At 52.2% G+C, this 6,148-nt stretch overlaps 13 non-coding genes across 13 annotated transcripts; 8 read left to right on the top strand and 5 right to left on the bottom strand.

Moving 5' to 3' along the window:
* Window positions 1-136: 136 nt before the first annotated feature.
* Window positions 137-227, bottom strand: trnaq-uug (transfer RNA glutamine (anticodon UUG)). The gene is given in 2 exon segments: window positions 137-171; window positions 191-227. It is a non-coding gene; the product is annotated as a tRNA-Gln (tRNA).
* Window positions 228-485: 258 nt separating this feature from the next.
* trnal-cag (transfer RNA leucine (anticodon CAG)) lies at window positions 486-568 on the top strand. Its single transcript has one exon. It is a non-coding gene; the product is annotated as a tRNA-Leu (tRNA).
* Window positions 569-942: 374 nt separating this feature from the next.
* On the top strand, window positions 943-1,014 carry trnaq-cug (transfer RNA glutamine (anticodon CUG)). Its single transcript has one exon. It is a non-coding gene; the product is annotated as a tRNA-Gln (tRNA).
* A 319-nt stretch (window positions 1,015-1,333) lies between these two features.
* Window positions 1,334-1,406, top strand: trnav-aac (transfer RNA valine (anticodon AAC)). Its single transcript has one exon. It is a non-coding gene; the product is annotated as a tRNA-Val (tRNA).
* A 398-nt stretch (window positions 1,407-1,804) lies between these two features.
* trnav-cac (transfer RNA valine (anticodon CAC)) lies at window positions 1,805-1,877 on the top strand. The gene has a single exon. It is a non-coding gene; the product is annotated as a tRNA-Val (tRNA).
* A 420-nt stretch (window positions 1,878-2,297) lies between these two features.
* On the bottom strand, window positions 2,298-2,369 carry trnad-guc (transfer RNA aspartic acid (anticodon GUC)). Its single transcript has one exon. It is a non-coding gene; the product is annotated as a tRNA-Asp (tRNA).
* A 525-nt stretch (window positions 2,370-2,894) lies between these two features.
* trnaq-uug (transfer RNA glutamine (anticodon UUG)) lies at window positions 2,895-2,985 on the bottom strand. Its single transcript is given in 2 exon segments — window positions 2,895-2,929; window positions 2,949-2,985. It is a non-coding gene; the product is annotated as a tRNA-Gln (tRNA).
* A 258-nt stretch (window positions 2,986-3,243) lies between these two features.
* On the top strand, window positions 3,244-3,326 carry trnal-cag (transfer RNA leucine (anticodon CAG)). Its single transcript has one exon. It is a non-coding gene; the product is annotated as a tRNA-Leu (tRNA).
* A 374-nt stretch (window positions 3,327-3,700) lies between these two features.
* On the top strand, window positions 3,701-3,772 carry trnaq-cug (transfer RNA glutamine (anticodon CUG)). The gene has a single exon. It is a non-coding gene; the product is annotated as a tRNA-Gln (tRNA).
* A 319-nt stretch (window positions 3,773-4,091) lies between these two features.
* trnav-aac (transfer RNA valine (anticodon AAC)) lies at window positions 4,092-4,164 on the top strand. The gene has a single exon. It is a non-coding gene; the product is annotated as a tRNA-Val (tRNA).
* Window positions 4,165-4,562: 398 nt separating this feature from the next.
* trnav-cac (transfer RNA valine (anticodon CAC)) lies at window positions 4,563-4,635 on the top strand. Its single transcript has one exon. It is a non-coding gene; the product is annotated as a tRNA-Val (tRNA).
* Window positions 4,636-5,055: 420 nt separating this feature from the next.
* On the bottom strand, window positions 5,056-5,127 carry trnad-guc (transfer RNA aspartic acid (anticodon GUC)). Its single transcript has one exon. It is a non-coding gene; the product is annotated as a tRNA-Asp (tRNA).
* A 525-nt stretch (window positions 5,128-5,652) lies between these two features.
* On the bottom strand, window positions 5,653-5,724 carry trnaq-uug (transfer RNA glutamine (anticodon UUG)). The gene has a single exon. It is a non-coding gene; the product is annotated as a tRNA-Gln (tRNA).
* Window positions 5,725-6,148: the final 424 nt, after the last annotated feature.

The following is a 6,148-nucleotide window of genomic DNA, read 5'->3' as shown; positions in this document are numbered from 1 at the left end:
AGTTCTCCACAGCAGTTTACAAGTCCTTATTCAGTGTATGACAAAGAGGCCATGAGATTGCCACTGTCACTCGGGGTGGGCTTGGGGTGGCTTTGACACACGGCTAGCAAGACCCAGCGTGGTCTCTTCTGCTCAAAGGTCCCACCGAGATTTGAACTCGGATCACTGGATTCAAAGTCCAGAGTGCGATTCAAAGTCCAGAGTGCTAACCGTTACACCATGGGACCAGTCTGCCGTTCAGTAAGTCAGTTGTGAGTGTTTGTCCTCACTTGAACTCACAGCCTTGCTAGATCCGCTTCCTTCTCAGGATTGAGGTTGACTCCAAGAGCCAAGTCTCGGAACAGCAACGGAGCGCTTCAATCAGCTCCCCATCTGCTTTGGAGCGGGAGCTGTTTGGCACTTGATTTCCTCAAAAGCTTGCTCAGGACTGTTTTGCCGTGCCAAGGCAGGCCTGGTGGGCCCGGCCAACAAGGACCGCTCATCTAGTCAGGATGGCCGAGCGGTCTAAGGCGCTGCGTTCAGGTCGCAGTCTCCCCTGGAGGCGTGGGTTCGAATCCCACTTCTGACAGTGTGTGCTTTTCCCTTTGCCTGGCCCTGTTGTCTGGTGCATGACATTAGCATCTGCCTTACTCCACGACCATCTCAAGCCCCACAAAGACTAGTACAGCCAAAGTTGGGGACAGTCTAAATGCAGGCCCACTGACAGCACGACGGCGTGTCAGGCATCTGACTGCTGCTTTGTCAACATGCTGCTCGGAGCAAGCAGTTGACTGCCCAACTGCGTGTGCGGCCAGTGCGGCCTGCTTTCTATGCTGCCGTCTGTTTCACTCTTGTTTCTTAGTGTCCCCTGTGTCCCATTGTGCGCAAGAAGACAAAGGCACATAGCGTTGGCATGTGCATATACAGAGAGCGTTTGATGACTGTGTGTTGGCCCTCTGCCCTGGTTCCATGGTGTAATGGTCAGCACTCTGGACTCTGAATCCAGCGATCCGAGTTCAAATCTCGGTGGGACCTGCTTTTGAGGTGTGCGGTCTCGGGGCTTTTCCAAAGGCAGGTGAAGACATGCGCTCAGGAAGTCATGGGCTCTTCCTCAAGACACCCTGTCCTTTGACTTCTATTTGCACTGAAAGGGTCTGGAGTGCACTTCAACCACAATCTTGCCTGTGCGGAAGGATGCCGCCATTGTAGCTGCCAGCTAGTGTTGTCATTCTCTGCAGATAGTCATGGGCAGCTAGAAAACCCACTACTTCATTGGTATTTTTCCAGCAACTGGCGTGTCGGAAGTTCAGGACACAGCTCTGCAGACGGGTTGTTAAGGCACGGCACGTTGTCCGTTTCCGTAGTGTAGTGGTTATCACGTTCGCCTAACACGCGAAAGGTCCCCGGTTCGAAACCGGGCGGAAACACTTTCTCTTCCTTTGCCTCTCAGCAAAAACTCAGTGAAGTCATTGGACCCTGGCACTGGCCAGGAAGCTTAAAGCCTCTGTATCTGTGGGCAAAGAATTAGCTGCCGGTGGGAAGCACAAGTCCCCCCATTGGTGAATTGATCCCGAGTCTTGCGCTTGACAGGTGTAAGGTCCCAGGGCTAATCCTACGGACCCCCGACTACCCACTGCCTCATTGATATTTTCTCCAGCAACTGGTATGTCGCTAGTTTGGTAGACAGGTCTGCGTACGGTTCCGTAGACAGGTCTGCAGACAGTTTTGTAGACAGGTCTGCAGACGGTTCTGTGGACAGCTCCCCCAGACGGTTCTGTAGAGAGGTCGCTTAGGCGGGGCATGCCCCGCATAGCTTTCGTGGTCAGTTTCCGTAGTGTAGTGGTTATCACGTTCGCCTCACACGCGAAAGGTCCCCGGTTCGAAACCGGGCGGAAACACTGGCACTTACTTTGCCTCTCGGCAAAAGCTCAGTCGTGGCGCTCATCGGGCTCCATGCAGAACCTTGTGCGAGCTTCTTTGCCTTTTTTTCACAGTGCAGAGCTTTTTCCACCCTCTCTTTTTTGCAGCTGTTGCTTCTTCTTTCTTTCCTTTTTTTATCTCTCCTTTTTTTTTGTAAATGCACTTATTATGCACACATTTACTGCTGTTGTTTTATGTCTGTTTGTTTTTTATGTACATGCAATGGGCATTTGATTAGGTCAGGCCTTTACTCATATGCAGCAAACTAGATATGAGTTGAGAGCAAGGGAAGCAAAGGAGGGAAAAGAGGCAAAAGGCACTGGCCAGGAAGCAGTCCGGGACGCATGAAGCCCCTGTATCTGTAGGCAAAGAATAAGCTGCTGGTAGGTAGCATAAGTCTCCCCGTCGGGGAATCGAACCCCGGTCTTCCGCGTGACAGGCGGAGATACTGTCCACTATACTAACGAGGATGCTGCCTTTAGTGCACGCTGCACAGACACGGCCCCATGTTCTGGGGTTTACCCAGATTATGCAGAGTCACAGCCAATGCCTGGTGGTTCAAGTCTGCCACTGTTGGGTTGAAATCTTCCTCCTGCCCAGAGTCACCAGTGATGGAGTGCATGACATGACATGAATCACCAGAGCAGTGTGTGCCACTGTTCAGAGTGCCTCATGTTGGCCCCACACGCAAAACCTCTGCATTTTGTTGGTGTGCAGAAACTCTGCGCCTGACTGTGTTGTGGCTTCCAGTGGAGAATGCAGTGCTCATTGGCCTGTGGTCAGTATTGAGGGGTGGCAGCCCTGGAACAGTGATCAAACTGCAGCAACAGCATAAGCCACTCTCAACCAAGTTTGAAGAAGTTCTCCACAGCAGTTTACAAGTCCTTATTCAGTGTATGACAAAGAGGCCATGAGATTGCCACTGTCACTCGGGGTGGGCTTGGGGTGGCTTTGACACACGGCTAGCAAGACCCAGCGTGGTCTCTTCTGCTCAAAGGTCCCACCGAGATTTGAACTCGGATCACTGGATTCAAAGTCCAGAGTGCGATTCAAAGTCCAGAGTGCTAACCGTTACACCATGGGACCAGTCTGCCGTTCAGTAAGTCAGTTGTGAGTGTTTGTCCTCACTTGAACTCACAGCCTTGCTAGATCCGCTTCCTTCTCAGGATTGAGGTTGACTCCAAGAGCCAAGTCTCGGAACAGCAACGGAGCGCTTCAATCAGCTCCCCATCTGCTTTGGAGCGGGAGCTGTTTGGCACTTGATTTCCTCAAAAGCTTGCTCAGGACTGTTTTGCCGTGCCAAGGCAGGCCTGGTGGGCCCGGCCAACAAGGACCGCTCATCTAGTCAGGATGGCCGAGCGGTCTAAGGCGCTGCGTTCAGGTCGCAGTCTCCCCTGGAGGCGTGGGTTCGAATCCCACTTCTGACAGTGTGTGCTTTTCCCTTTGCCTGGCCCTGTTGTCTGGTGCATGACATTAGCATCTGCCTTACTCCACGACCATCTCAAGCCCCACAAAGACTAGTACAGCCAAAGTTGGGGACAGTCTAAATGCAGGCCCACTGACAGCACGACGGCGTGTCAGGCATCTGACTGCTGCTTTGTCAACATGCTGCTCGGAGCAAGCAGTTGACTGCCCAACTGCGTGTGCGGCCAGTGCGGCCTGCTTTCTATGCTGCCGTCTGTTTCACTCTTGTTTCTTAGTGTCCCCTGTGTCCCATTGTGCGCAAGAAGACAAAGGCACATAGCGTTGGCATGTGCATATACAGAGAGCGTTTGATGACTGTGTGTTGGCCCTCTGCCCTGGTTCCATGGTGTAATGGTCAGCACTCTGGACTCTGAATCCAGCGATCCGAGTTCAAATCTCGGTGGGACCTGCTTTTGAGGTGTGCGGTCTCGGGGCTTTTCCAAAGGCAGGTGAAGACATGCGCTCAGGAAGTCATGGGCTCTTCCTCAAGACACCCTGTCCTTTGACTTCTATTTGCACTGAAAGGGTCTGGAGTGCACTTCAACCACAATCTTGCCTGTGCGGAAGGATGCCGCCATTGTAGCTGCCAGCTAGTGTTGTCATTCTCTGCAGATAGTCATGGGCAGCTAGAAAACCCACTACTTCATTGGTATTTTTCCAGCAACTGGCGTGTCGGAAGTTCAGGACACAGCTCTGCAGACGGGTTGTTAAGGCACGGCACGTTGTCCGTTTCCGTAGTGTAGTGGTTATCACGTTCGCCTAACACGCGAAAGGTCCCCGGTTCGAAACCGGGCGGAAACACTTTCTCTTCCTTTGCCTCTCAGCAAAAACTCAGTGAAGTCATTGGACCCTGGCACTGGCCAGGAAGCTTAAAGCCTCTGTATCTGTGGGCAAAGAATTAGCTGCCGGTGGGAAGCACAAGTCCCCCCATTGGTGAATTGATCCCGAGTCTTGCGCTTGACAGGTGTAAGGTCCCAGGGCTAATCCTACGGACCCCCGACTACCCACTGCCTCATTGATATTTTCTCCAGCAACTGGTATGTCGCTAGTTTGGTAGACAGGTCTGCGTACGGTTCCGTAGACAGGTCTGCAGACAGTTTTGTAGACAGGTCTGCAGACGGTTCTGTGGACAGCTCCCCCAGACGGTTCTGTAGAGAGGTCGCTTAGGCGGGGCATGCCCCACATAGCTTTCGTGGTCAGTTTCCGTAGTGTAGTGGTTATCACGTTCGCCTCACACGCGAAAGGTCCCCGGTTCGAAACCGGGCGGAAACACTGGCACTTACTTTGCCTCTCGGCAAAAGCTCAGTCGTGGCGCTCATCGGGCTCCATGCAGAACCTTGTGCGAGCTTCTTTGCCTTTTTTTCACAGTGCAGAGCTTTTTCCACCCTCTCTTTTTTGCAGCTGTTGCTTCTTCTTTCTTTCCTTTTTTTATCTCTCCTTTTTTTTTGTAAATGCACTTATTATGCACACATTTACTGCTGTTGTTTTATGTCTGTTTGTTTTTTATGTACATGCAATGGGCATTTGATTAGGTCAGGCCTTTACTCATATGCAGCAAACTAGATATGAGTTGAGAGCAAGGGAAGCAAAGGAGGGAAAAGAGGCAAAAGGCACTGGCCAGGAAGCAGTCCGGGACGCATGAAGCCCCTGTATCTGTAGGCAAAGAATAAGCTGCTGGTAGGTAGCATAAGTCTCCCCGTCGGGGAATCGAACCCCGGTCTTCCGCGTGACAGGCGGAGATACTGTCCACTATACTAACGAGGATGCTGCCTTTAGTGCACGCTGCACAGACACGGCCCCATGTTCTGGGGTTTACCCAGATTATGCAGAGTCACAGCCAATGCCTGGTGGTTCAAGTCTGCCACTGTTGGGTTGAAATCTTCCTCCTGCCCAGAGTCACCAGTGATGGAGTGCATGACATGACATGAATCACCAGAGCAGTGTGTGCCACTGTTCAGAGTGCCTCATGTTGGCCCCACACGCAAAACCTCTGCATTTTGTTGGTGTGCAGAAACTCTGTGCCTGACTGTGTTGTGGCTTCCAGTGGAGAATGCAGTGCTCATTGGCCTGTGGTCAGTATTGAGGGGTGGCAGCCCTGGAACAGTGATCAAACTGCAGCAACAGCATAAGCCACTCTCAACCAAGTTTGAAGAAGTTCTCCACAGCAGTTTACAAGTCCTTATTCAGTGTATGACAAAGAGGCCATGAGATTGCCACTGTCACTCGGGGTGGGCTTGGGGTGGCTTTGACACACGGCTAGCAAGACCCAGCGTGGTCTCTTCTGCTCAAAGGTCCCACCGAGATTTGAACTCGGATCACTGGATTCAAAGTCCAGAGTGCTAACCGTTACACCATGGGACCAGTCTGCCGTTCAGTAAGTCAGTTGTGAGTGTTTGTCCTCACTTGAACTCACAGCCTTGCTAGATCCGCTTCCTTCTCAGGATTGAGGTTGACTCCAAGAGCCAAGTCTTGGAACAGCAACGGAGCGCTTCAATCAGCTCCCCATCTGCTTTGGAGCGGGAGCTGTTTGGCACTTGATTTCCTCAAAAGCTTGCTCAGGACTGTTTTGCCGTGCCAAGGCAGGCCTGGTGGGCCCGGCCAACGAGGACCGCTCATCTAGTCAGGATGGCTGAGCGGTCTAAGGCGCTGCGCTCGAGCTGGGGAACATTCGTCCGTCAAAGAAGGGGGAGAAGGGGGGAGGAGGGGGAAGAAGGAAAAAGGGAAGAAAAAAGAGGAAAAGAAGAAAAAGAGAAAGAAAACGAAAAAATCCGAGGTTTTTCAGCAA

Source organism: Halichoeres trimaculatus, unplaced genomic scaffold (assembly GCF_033239565.1).
Source record: "Halichoeres trimaculatus isolate MK-OKI-2021-1 unplaced genomic scaffold, fHalTri1.1 fHalTri1_scaffold_95, whole genome shotgun sequence".
In the NCBI taxonomy this organism is placed as follows: domain Eukaryota; kingdom Metazoa; phylum Chordata; class Actinopteri; order Labriformes; family Labridae; genus Halichoeres; species Halichoeres trimaculatus.
The sequence above is the reverse complement of the archived record's forward strand: the minus strand, read 5'-3'. Positions and strand labels throughout refer to the sequence as shown.